Source organism: Oryx dammah, unplaced genomic scaffold (assembly GCF_014754425.2).
Source record: "Oryx dammah isolate SB20612 unplaced genomic scaffold, SCBI_Odam_1.1 HiC_scaffold_25, whole genome shotgun sequence".
In the NCBI taxonomy this organism is placed as follows: domain Eukaryota; kingdom Metazoa; phylum Chordata; class Mammalia; order Artiodactyla; family Bovidae; genus Oryx; species Oryx dammah.
In genome coordinates this window covers 93,585,208-93,598,525 of record NW_024070209.1, presented here as the reverse complement: position 1 = coordinate 93,598,525, position 13,318 = coordinate 93,585,208, and the positions used below count along the sequence as shown (strand labels likewise).

The 13,318-nt window shown below is 42.8% G+C and overlaps 1 protein-coding gene across 5 annotated transcripts in view; it reads left to right on the top strand.

Annotated features, from left to right (window-relative positions):
• The window catches only part of DENND1A (DENN domain containing 1A), a 539,914-nt gene that overhangs the window by 316,451 nt on the left and 210,145 nt on the right, over nt 1-13,318 (top strand). The window lies entirely within an intron of this gene.

Genomic DNA, 13,318 nt, shown 5'->3' with positions numbered 1-13,318 from the left:
AAACGAAAGGAGTAAGACATTTCCAGCCCTTATGAATATTTAAAAACATGTGCTGCTGGTTCCTTTCTACTTTAGAGCTGTGCCATTCTCTTGATTTTGAAAGTGAAAATGAGAATGTTCCCTACCTTGGCTGATGACAGTCCTGACCTCGGCCAGTATTGGAAGAGCCTTCCTATTGTGGGGACAAAGGGATACACTTGCTGATGAAAACCAGCATTCCCTTTCATAATAATAATCACCATATATGGAGTACAGTATGCAAGTCAAGCTCTTTATAAATATTACTGCAGATCTTTAAAATCAAACTGTAAGGTAAATATTGGGGCTTCCCAGGTAGTGCTAGTAGTAAAGAACTTGTCTGCCAGTGCAGGAGACGTTAAGAGACACGGGTTCGACCCCTGGGTCAGGAAGATCCCCTGGAGTAGGAAATGGCAACCCGTTCCAGTATTCTTGCCTGGAGAATCCCATGGACAGAAGACTGGTGGGCTACAGCCCATAGGCTGCAAAGAGTCAGACATGACTGAAGTGACTTAGCGTGGCATGGCACAAGGTTAGCTCTATTGTATAGATTAGAAAACTGAAGCTCAGAGAAGTTTAGCCACCTACCCACCATGACACAACTAAGAAATGGTAGAGCCTGCACTTGAAATCCAAGGCCATTTCATATTAAAGCTTTCCTTACTAATATCCTTTAAAGAATTAGAGAATAAGCTGTACTTGTCACCAAGATTTTGTGAAAAAAATTCTTTACATAGGCTTTTTGATGACTGGCTAATAATTGTGGACTAATGTTATCATTCATTATTATTCATTCATTCAACAAATATTTATAGAGCACTTATTCTGTACCAGGCATTATGCTAATTAAATGTTGCTAATAAAAGGTCCCAATAGAAGCCATATGGTATTTCCCATGTAAATTCCCTTTTTTCCCTTAGTCCTTCAGAAGTAGTCCTAAATAAGGACCAAATCAGTTCTCAAATTGAATTGTACATTTGGGTTATTCTGGACACCTGTTAATGTATTTCCAAATATGTGATAAAATATTTCCAAACAGATCAGGACAAGTTCATATTTCCTCCAAAGGGCAGCCAGGCCAAGAGTCAAGTTAGTAGCTAACTCCTGATTTTCTTTGAGGGCATGATTGAACTAAAAAGTTAAATGTGCACAGATAAGGTTTGGATTTTGTATCCGACTTTGTAAAATTCATCGTATTTTCTGGCATTTCTAGATGTCTCTGGAATTCATTCTTCTACTCAGAGTGGGCATGCTTAGATTCTCTGAGACATACTAGCTCTAGGCTCTTTATCTGTACTATATTTGGGGTTCTGAATAACCCCCCTCCATGCTACATCATGTATTCCATCTAGGCTTTTTAGCACACAGTCTTAATATGCCTTTTTACAGGGTGCATGGTCCATGTGGATGACAGGGTAACAGTCCAGACACAGCTGTGAAACAACAACTGGATGATTAGAGCTGGGTCCATTCTAATCTCTGTCTTCACTGGTGCTGTGAAATTTTGTTTGGGGAATAAATTGATGCTAAAGTGAAATTATTGATATTCTCAGTGTCAGTGATAGAAATCAACAGTGTGGTATAGTAGAAACGAAAACTCCAGCTTTGGTTCTGATTTCCCCATTTACTGTTTTGAGGTTGCTGAACACCTCTAAGCCAGTTTTCTGTTAAATGTGAATAGTAATTAGTGGTAAAGAACCCACCTGCCAGTGCAGGAGATATGAGACACAAGTTTGATCCCTGGGTTGGAAAGATCCTCTGGAGGAGGAAATGGCTACCCACTCCAGTACTCTTGCCTGGAGAATCTCATGGCAGAGGAGCCTGGATGGCTACAGTCCATGGGGTCACAAAGAGTGAGACACGACTGAAGTGGCAGCACCGACGCGCTGATAAACAGCAGGTGACCATAAAAAGTAGGTACTATTTTTGCTATTACTGACTGTGTATTTGTGTGTGTGTGTGTGTGTGTGTATTTATGTTGTTCAGTCGCCAAGTCATGTCCAACTCTGCAACCCCATGGACTGTAGCACACCAGACCTCCTTGTCCCTATCTCCCAGAGCTTGTCCAAGTTCATGTCCATTGAGTCGGTGATGTTGTCCAACCATCTCATCCTTTGCCACCCTCTTCTTTTGCCTTTGATCTTTCCCAACATCAGGGTCTTTTCCAATGAGTCTGCTTTTCGCATCAGGTGGCCGAAGTATTGGACCTTCAGCTTCAGCATCAGTCCTTCCCATGAGTGTTCAGGGTTGATTTCTGTTTAGATTGATATGTATTTATAGTCAATATATATTAATTTGTACGTGTGCATACACACACACATATATATGATTCAACAATCCAGTGCAAGTTTGCAAATCCAGATAGGATGAAAGTGGATTAGGTAGACAAGTATCACTAAAATTCTTTAATATATAATCAATCAAAATTGAATTCTAACACCTAAGCAAAAACTGTGTCTTTTCCATTTTGCAGCAAGTATTTATGAGTGCCTTTTATGTCTCTAGCCCTGGGCATGGAAAGGCAGGGGCATATAGATGGTTCTGGACCTGAGGAAATACTACTTCACAAAAGAACTCAGGTGTCCAGGCAAAAGTTGGGACAGTTTGTTTTTGTTTCTTTTTTTAAGCTAAGAAGCATCAAGAGGCCATGATAGGTCCATTGCTCAGAGCGAGCAACCACTGCAGCAAGAACTTGTCTGGAAGGGTAAGAGGGGATAAGGACCAGGATTTCGGTTTCAGACAAAACAGGAAGGGAAGTTGGATCTGTCCTGTACCTGATTGTTAGAAAGTTCACAAACGATGTGTGTTGGTTGAACAAAGTGAAAATATAGATTCCTGGGTAAATCCCGTATTAAAATGTGGCTGAACTTGACCTTGAGGTTTGAGAGGAGAGGCTGAGTAGTAGAAGATAATTCACGCTTGGAAGTCAAACCTCTGGGTCCAAATCCTGGCTCTGTTCCTACTGAACATGTCTTTAGGTGAATCACATAGTCTCTCTGAACTTCTCTTTTCTCATCCACAGGAATATATCAAAAATACAGTTCTCCATAAAGAGCCTGGCATCAAGTAGGTGCCTACATAGAGATTGTTAGATGATGACAATCACTGAGGCCTGTACTGAGATGCACCCTCATTTCCTTCAGCAGCACCCAAAACTGAAAGTGCCAGGAGCCTTTGGAGGAAGCTTTGGGCAATTTCTGAGTAAACTGTCTTCCTGGTGGAAAAATGAGAGAGAGGAAAGATGGCTATTTGCATTATTGATGCCATGGATTTGTAAGAATCTATACCTATACTCTCTAAGTTCTATAGCAAAACTGCCTTTTCAGGTTCTCCATTTGATTTTTAAAAATTAAAGCATAATTCATATACCATAAAATTAATCATTTTCTTGGAAGAAAAGTTATGATCAATCTAGACAGCATATTAAAAAGCAGAGACATTACTTTGTCAACAAAGGTCTGTCTAGTCAAGGCTATGGTTTTCCAGTAGTCATGTATGGATGTGAGAGTTGGACTATAAAGAAAGCTGAGCGCCGAAGAATTGATGCTTTTGAACTGTGGTGTTGGAGAAGACTCTTGAGAGTCCCTTGGACTGCAAGGAGATCCAACCAGTCAATCCTAAAGGAAATCAGTCCTGAATATTCATTGGAAGCACTGATACTGAAGCTGAAACTCCAATACTTTGGCCACCTGATGCAAAGAACTGACTCATTTGAAAAGACCCTGATGTTGGGAAAGACTGAAGGTGGTAGGAGAAGGGGATGACAGAGGATGAGGTGGTTGGATGGCATCACCGACTCAATGGACATTAGTTTGAGTGGACTCTGGGAGTTGGTGATGGACAGGGAGGCCTGACGTGCTGCAGTCCATGGGGTCGCAAAGAGTCAGACATGACTGAGCAACTGAACTGACCCTCTCCTTTGGACACACTCATGATCGCAGCCCACTGCCCCGTGGCCCTCCACCTCCTTTGCTGCTGCCTCTACATCTGAGTATCTGGACCCACCCTGCTAGGCCCACTTCCCCGTCCTCTTTCTGCTGCCTGGTGTGATAAGGGGCAACAGCCTGCTTCCTTTGCCCCAATTTCTGCCTGGTCTCCATGGGACACAGCTGGCTCTGACCTGTGCTTATCTTGGCCTGGTTTTCCATTTCTTGTGACACATCTGATAGGTAATTCTTCACTCCTCTCTGACCTGGAGACTATCTTGAATCCAACACTTAGAAAACTCTGCAACATCTAAGACAGTGCAGCGGCCTCTACAGCAACGACATTCTACATATGCTCGTGGGCACCAGTAGAGCAGGAGCCACAGGCCCTGTAACGTCATCCTCAGAGAAGCTTCCGTCCTGGAGGAGGTTCCCTCGTGGTGGGATCTGGGTATGTGTTCCTGCCTCTTTCACGAGAAGAAGACACAAAGCAGCAGTTCAGTGCTCAGCTCAGAGTAACCTCACAACAAATGTGGGTTTGTCTTCCATGTGAATATTTGAAAGACTGAGAGGCTATGCTGAGAATGTAATTGGACGCTATGCATCTTGACATATGACGTATCTTAGTCCTAGAAAAACAAAGAGAGATTTTCTTTCCCTCGTTACTTCTTGCATTTTCAACTTTTACACTATTTTGGGGGGTTAATTTCTCTTGGTTTATTTATCCAAAACCTCTTTTTCTCTTCTCGCTTTTTCTGTGCATCATTCGTTCCCACATTTCTATGAGAGTTTCACGGGTCCCTGGTGGCTCAAACCAGAGACTTCTTTTGTGACCTGGCTCTGGCTCTTATGGTTCCCATTGAACTCTCTGGGGGCACTAGAGAGCCCCGTCTCCTGACCTTTCCTCTGTGATTAACTTCTCCTGCTGCAGTGGTCTTAGCCATAGAGCCCTTCCTGATTTCCCTAGTCTGTCTCCTTCCGGTAGACTGAGGAGGCATAAAAGGGCAGACTACTCTAGGCTTTGATGTTGACCTTTCTGGGTTTCCATTCAGTCGTTATCTTTGTAACTCTTGTGTTTGTTTCGGTTGGGTTTGGTGGCTTGCGGCTCTTTCGCAAGCCCCAGGGTTACCCCAGGAAGCCACAGGGCCACTCTCAGGAGGACATTGTCCTCCTTTCCCCCTTCACGGTCAGCTCAGATATGCACGTGTCTTGCATCAGCAGACCATCCGCAGCGCCCAGCACTGTGCACCCAGCTTTTCCATTGCTGTGAGCCCCATGCTCTGGCCACTGAAACTGCGGATGGCAGCTCGGCAGTCTGTACTGCCTTCTAATCTAAGATTGCTCCTGTCCTCACGTGGACCTTCATCCTGTGCTGCTGCTCATAAATCGGGGAGGGCCTGTTGGAAGCCGCGCAAGGAGTTAAATACTTTTTTCCCAAAGAAAGTCTCGATTAACTAATGGCATTTTGCACCCCTTCCACCTTTCAAGTCATATTTTCTGCCTCTCACCAGCTGTGACCTTTGTCAAGTCACTTAACCTCTTGGAGCCATAGGCTCCTCTGTGAATTATGGAGATCAGACTTTCAAGATTGCTGTGGGGATGAGATGAGGTCATCTCAGGTCTACCCCCGAGGCACCTTGTAACTCTCCTCAAAGCAGCCTACGCACCTACAAGAATATGCTTATTTGCTGTCTGCTGTTGAATGTAAGCCCTAAATAGGTAGGGTTCAGAACTATTTTTTCTCTTCTCTGTCCCCTGTCCAGTGTGGCACCTGACGCATAGGAATATTGACTGACCAGGATATGGAAAACATTGAACACTTAGTAAATGCACCGTGAGATGTTAGTTTTCTCTCTTACCCCTCCTCAGTTGCCTTTTTAAAGTTGAAGCTCCTAGGTGGCTAGTTTATTTTTCCCTGTGGACACTGCGAATCATGTGACGATCCGGTTTCCCTGTTTGGGTTGGCAGTTGGAGGGCTCAGAGCTAGGTTTGTGGCCATCCCAGCAGGTATGCAAGCCTTACAGCACACACTGGAGTGCTCACCTCACCCCAGCTTAGGTTTTTTCCCTTTGCCTCTATTTTTATTCTTCCTATTTTGCTGTTGTTGTACTAAACGTATTCCTATAAGTTACCTGAAATTCCGTTTAGAACAAGAAAGCATATCAGCTCATTTAAGCTATTTGGCAAATGTATTTTTATCCTGGCTACAAAGTGTCCACTTGCTATTTTATTTTTCAGCTATAACTGTCAAATGCCCATTTTTTTCTTAAGTGTAACATAATGGTATAAAAAAAAGTAAATCATAAACTTTAAAGTAGGAGGATTTGGGCTGGAATCACCATTAACTGTGACCATGGGCAAGTTTCTGAGGATCCCTTTTTTAATCTATAAAATGGGTGGTGGTATAAATTGGATTATTTGAGGATTAAATGAGATAAGGGCCCCCGCAGAGCCCTTGGTATTTGGTGAGCACCCAGCACATCCCCGCCTCTTTATTCCTCCTGCTCTTCTCATGGCCCCACCATGGACTCTGGGGAATGGGAAACAGAGTTTGGTTCTCCATGACTGACAGTCTGGAATAACCATATAAATTAGCACGTGCTTTATGCCAAATGGGCGACCCAGACAAAATCCTCTGAATAGGGAGGTTTTAGCAACCTTGGGGTGATCTGAGAAGGGATGTTTGGCAGACCACGGGGTTCAGTAGGACTTGGAGGACACAGGGCAGGGCCCACAGAGACACGTGTGGCTCAGCCCAGAGGCAGGTTAGGGTTCCTGTGATGAGGGGGCTGGCCAGGGTCTTGAACAGAACTTGGAAGGGCCCGAGACTTTGCACAGTGCCCAGGGAACAGGTTAGGAAAAAACCTCCGAACCACTTTCTGCTCTTCCACAGCCGGGCACATGCTGAGCTCCTAGCGGAACAGTGGGCTTGCTCTGACTCAGTATGACAGGTTTGGGTTCTGGTCTCAGGGCCGCCATTTACTAGCTGTGTGACCTCACTGACTTGTTTAGCTTCCCAGCCTTTGTTTCTTCATCTGTATAGTTGGTGGTGATGACAGTACTTACCTTGTACTGTGGTCCTGAGGATCCAGTGAGAAAATGCCTGTTGTGCCCTCAGCCTAGTGCTGATTGAGGCGAGTGCACCATAGACACCATGTGCTCTTCTTGGCTCCCTGTGCAACTCTGGCCGTTGTATTAGCCTGTGGCCCATCTCTCTGGTCCCTCCTAGGAAGACGAAAACTAGGACTATTTGTGATCTCCAGTAAGGCGTGTTGTATGGGTTTTGTTTGCTTTCCTTTCCCCATTCTGTTGTCCTTTAACCTCTCCAACGATGCTGGGCCTCGTTATTTCAGAGCAGAATTTTAAACTGTAATACAAACTGTGTTTACACTTTGGTTTCTTTTCGGGTGGGAGGGAGGAAGGAAGGAAGAAAAGCTCAAATATATAAGACCAGAGTTTTCCTTTCTTTAAAGACAGTGAACTGAGGAAAGACTGGTGGGATCCCGTTGCAGATTTGGGTATTTGGCTGAAAGGTGGTATGCCTCTGAGAGGCAAGGTGGGGGCTGTGATGTGTACATTGTAGAGCTCACTATGTATTAATATGCGAAAAGAAGGAGTGGACCTTCCAAACCCCTGGGAGCTCTAAGCTATATCCTTACTGAGGTCAGAGAGGTGTTGCTCACGTGAGGGTGGAGGCCTCCCTACCTCCCTCCACATCTCCTCTCTCCTCCCCTCCCTCTTTGTCTCAGGAAGCTGCATTTTATGTATTTGGGCAGCCAGTGTTCCTTTATTTCACCTGACTCTTTTCCAATTAGTAGCCACTCTCCTCAGGGGAACATAATTAAGAGGGCCCTGATTATCTGGGGGAAAGGAATTAGCAAATTGAGAAAGTGCATAATGATGAACGGGGACTACAGGATCATTAATAAGTCTGCAGTATCCATGTCCATGCCTGTCCATTGCTGGAAGGAGCTCTTGCTACAGGATCTACCTCTAAGCACAGCGCTCTGCATCGCAGAGTCAGTGAGAGGATTGGGTGAACAGCCCCCTCGGTTTCCCAGCACTCCTCTTCTTTTGGCTTTAGTACTGAGTATGTGCTGTGAGACAGTTTAGGCTTTCAGTCCAACAGCCCTGACTTTGAATTTCAGCTTCACTGCTTACTAGCTCTGTGACCCTGGGGGCAAGTTACTTCACCTTTCCAAACCTGTTTCTCCATCTGAAAATGTGGATAGTAGTGATACCTTGCAGAGTTGCCTTGAGAATTGTATAGAAGTGATGCATAAAAGCAACTGACTTTTAGTAACTCAGTTGATATTAGTTTCTTTTTTCCTTAAGAGGATTCAAAGTAAACACCTTTCAGGTAAAGGTCATTACGTTGTCCCCGCCTTTGACACTAGCAATATAACTCCTCTGCTTTGCAGGGGAGAAGGAAGAAAGAATAGCTTTTACTCTTCCAGAGTGACACTGATGAAGTCAGGCAGTGCCATAATTCCCAGAGAACAAAGGCCTAGGGCAGATACACCCTGTCTCAAAACTCAGAGGTGTACAGTGCATCCCACAATTGCTGTCATCCATCAGACTGTTGTGACACAGTTGTGATAGCCCGTCTATGCATGACCTTGATCATAGCTGTTAATATTTTTGTTATTGTTGATGCACTAAGTCATGTCCGACTCTTTGAGACCCCGTAGACTATAGCCCGCCAGGTCCTCTGTCCATGGGTTTCTCAGGCAAGAACAATGGGATGGGTTACCATTTCCTTCTCCAGGAGATCCTCCCTACCCAGGGATTGAACCTGCATCTCCTGCATTGACAAGCAGTTTCTTTACCACTGAGCCACCAGGGAAACCCAGCTCTTAATACTATCACCCCTTTAATTATGTGCATTGTTGGTTCTGCATGTGTGGTGTCAAATTTTCCATTTAAAATGTCTTCCAAATCTCAGTCAGATTCAACATGGAAGTGTAAAGTCAGTGTGAATACTGAAAGGCACCCGAGCATAGAAGCATGGTGCTCATTTGCTGTTGGTGAAACAGCTGTTTGCATTGATATTTTCTTGGTAGTCAACAAGCAAGTTCTTTCTGGGAGCTAACAAAAGAAGATAAAGAGCATCTAGAAAAAGTATTAAGTTTTGTTTCTGAGATACCCTTGAAGAAAACATGGGCATTGATGACTCTGAATCAGAAGATGATCCAGATGAGTCAGGTTCTGAATATGAAGTTTTTTAGAACTAGCTTAACCAAGTTTTTTTTTGCTATATTTTCTTTTTAAGAAATAGTAATCAATGGTTTTAAAAATTTGTCCACTGTATATGATAAGCAAGTAATGAATCATAGATTACTTGGTTTTTGCATTTTTGGTGGTACATAAAATCAAGGTTAAAGGTTGCCCTCCAAAGAAAGTGATAAGCAACCTGACTGAACTTAGTAAGTAGACAAGTGACAAGAGATCGTGTTGGAATCAGAAACTCATGTGTACAGGTGACGTGTGTCAAGCATCTCATGCTCCTCACAGAGTCTCAGCTGTCCTCACCAGCATTTTGTCAGGTTCCCTTCAGAACAAGGGTAGGAACAGGAAATCTTGGGCTCTAAGAGAATGAGTCCAGTGGTATCAACCATGTTCACTCAGGCTGTGACGAGAGACCACTTGGACATGATAACTTACTAAGTCTACCATGTGGTATTCCTGGGCAAGGCGTTTCATAGGTTCTCTCTAATCATTGCAACAATCCTGAAAGATTTCCACTAGGGTTGGTACTGCCCTTTTAAAGACACTTTGCCAAAATATTACAAAAGATGTTAAAAACAGTTCTGCCCTTTGACTTGGTAATTCCGTGTTTGAAAATTCATGCACATGAGATTGTTCGTTTTCGTTATGATGTTATTTATAGTGAAAAGATGGAAGTGACTTAATGTCTAACTCCCAGCAATAGAGTTCAGTAAATTAAGGGACATCCATACTTGGTGGAATATTATATAGTCTTTAAAACAATCAAAAAGGTTGCAGTATAATATGGGAAATGTTAATGCAGCCAATGAGAAAGCAATAAAATATATGCACTCTGTAATTTCAAAGGAATTTTAAAATGTTAGTTTTAATGTTGGAGGAGAATAATGCAAAAATAAAAGTAGTTGTGATAACTTGATCATGGGTGAGTGTTTCCATTCTCTTTACAACAACAACAACAAAAAACGAAAGAGAAGTCAGTAACTGCCATAACTATTGAGGTATTATTATTGAGAATAAAAGTTGTTTTCAGAATGTAGGTAGAATTACCCAGTTACATACTTCCTACTTTAAGATCTTAAGGAGTCCCTGGTTTTCTTTTTTCTTCCCTCTCTCCCTCTCCCCATTTGAAATTTGTAACCAGTATATTTGCAGAGCAAAAGTGTGGTAGATTCAGGGATGCATTTGAGGCTATGTAAGCTCTGATGCTGGGAGGGATTGGGGGCAGGAGGAGAAGGGGACGACAGAGGATGAGATGGCTGGATGGCATCACTGACTCGATGGACGTGAGTCTGAGTGAACTCCGAGAGTTGGTGATGGACAGGGAGGCCTGGCGTGCTGCGATTCATGGGGTTGCAAAGAGTCGGACACGACTGAGCAACTGAACTGAACTGAAACAAGCGATGACAATGTAAAAGGTTATTTGTCCAAATTTGCATTCATAAAAAACATGGTATGCTGTGATTTCAGAATAAATGTGTTTTAAAATATTTGTTAAATACAGAGCTATTTCAGCCCTAAGTTGGCTAAGAAACTACATTTCTATGATAAGCCATAATTACTCTTTGGAAAATTATTGGGCTTAAAAAAAATACCTACCTAATGGTACCTGAAGAGTGAGTCTCACTTTGCCCCTTTCTACATCTGCCTTCACTTCTAAGATTCCTTTTTCCTCTCTTTCATTGGTTTTTATTGCAAGACAAAGAGACATGGCATTAACACCTATTTAAAATTCTAGAAAAAAAATTTTTTTAAGGTAAAAGCCTATAGTCAAATTATATAAATTTCTGTGGATATTTATTTTTACCTTTCTCTGAGTTGTTTGAGTGTCTTTTTCTATACATTAGCTCATTTGTTTGGAATTTCAGTTCTGAAATTCTAATTAAAACTCAGGGTCATTTGTCACTTGCATGACAGTGCTGGTGGGAGCTGGGGAAGTTTATGAGATTTGGTTAAATATTATGGATTTGAGTATTTCTCCCTTCTATGTGTTTGGCTGTGCTTCTGGACACCTTAATAAGTGGCCATTTTTTTCTGGAATTCTGTACTCTTCCTGCTTCCTTTCATTACATTAGGCAAGGTTCCACTAGATGAGACATTTGCAGTCTTAAGACTTCCTGCCAGGGTTCAGACTTTGTATTTTTGACATTGAAGCTGTCGTGTTCCTGAAGCTACTTAATTAGAAACACATTCATTTCAGTGTACACTAGGAAAAGCTTGGACAGCAGAGCCAGGCACACTGGGAAGTTTGAGCATTTGTGTAGCTGGCAGCTAAACTAATGGTTTACAGTTTAAGGGAAAAAAATATCGTAGGGCATTTCCTTGCCCCTAGAAGCGAAGGGAAGCTGAATGTGCACAGCAGATACCTTTTTTTTTTTTTTTAAGGAGAGAAGAAGAAAAAAGGAAAGAAAAGACAACTCCACTTTCACTGCAGTTGCGTGTCCAGTTCTTTCTTTGGCTATTATCAAATACAAAAGTCTTCTAAAAGAATATTTCCCAAACTGTGCTGCTAATATTCAAGTCTGTTTTACAGGCTCCCAAGATATATTACTGCTGAGATCTGTAGTAAGGAGAACATTTTATATTCTGGAGAAGGATTTTTGCTTGAAGAATTTTATTTGTTGAATGGTAATGAGGGAATTGTGCTCTTTCTTATTTTTAAATGTTTGAGCAATTTTAAAATGCACATCTGATGTTTCAAAAACCTTGGTTGCCTATCCATTGCTTTCAGGATAAAGCCTAAATTCTTTAGCATTCAGTGGAAAGAAAACCTCCCCTTTTTTCATTTCTTACCACTCACTCCTTGTTTCCCTACCCTGTCCCCAAGAAAGCCACCTTCCTAGGTCCACTTCCATGCCACCAGCTGCCTTGCAGGGAAGGTACCTGGTCAGCTCAGACTGAGGCAGGTGTCTTTCCACTGGTCTCATAAAATATCCTTTGTACCTTTCCCAGGATGTATCACATGTTGGAGAGACAGATGGAAAAGTTGTCAATCTCTCCCTTCATCTCTACTCCCTCCACTACTCCCAGGAAAAACACTGTGTGGGAGGTGGGATTGGGAATTTTCAGTCCAGTATTACAAAGTCAAAGTGCCATAGAGGAAGAAGCTTTGGAGTCAAATCCTAGGGTCGCTGCTTGTTTTGTGGTATTGTTGTTGCTCAGTCGCTCAGTCGTGTCTGACTCTTTGCAACCCCATGAACTGCACCACGCCAAGCTTCCTTGTCCTTCACTATCTCCCTGAGTTTGCTCAAACTCATGTCCATTGAGTCAGTGATGCCATCCAACCATCTCATCCTCTGTTGCCCTCTTCTCCTCTTGCCTTCAATCTTTCCCAGCATCAGGGTCTTTTCCAATGAGTCGGTTCTTCGCATCAGGTGGCCAGAGAATTGGAGCTTCAGCTTAGCACCAGTCCTTTCAGTGAATATTCAGGTTTGATTTCCTTTCGTATTGACTGGTTTGATCTCCTTGCTGTCCAGCACCACAGTTCGAAAGCATCAAGTGATTTAAGTGCCCTGGGCCTACTCCCTCCTCTGTGAAGTGGGCATAATACCTACCTTGTGAGGTTGTTGTGTGAATTAAGGAAGTTGAATTTGAAGTTCCTTGTATAATGTTTATCCCATTTATCATTGGTAAGTAGCAACATAATGTGTATGTGTGTGCACCTGAAACCGAGGGAAATGAATCCATGATGCCCAGGTTTTCAAGCCCTTGGAGCTGGGTTCTCACCTCCTGCTCAGTCACTAACTAAGGGAACCCATTGCTCTGGGAATGAAGCACTTTGAAAAGGTTTTTTGAATTACGGTATCATCAGATGGCATGTGTGCAGTTGGGTTGGAGATGCTTACTGTCTGTGATATATCCTGTCCAGTTAGAATAGACAGTTAGATCACGTCTTTTGATGGCAGAAGGAAATAGCAAATTTAAAAAAAAAAAAAATCATTCCTCTTTGAAGCACATTATGCCCTCCATCTGACATTGCTGATTGCTTTTTCTGTTGTGATCATGGCAACAGTGGTTCCCATTTGTACCAGGAACCATACTGGTCACTCAGTGTATATTTTCTCATTCTGATAGTGAGCTGGCAGTTAGATTCCAAAATGCCATTTTAAAGATAAGGCAACTGAGGCTGTGCAATCGCATGCCTGCTA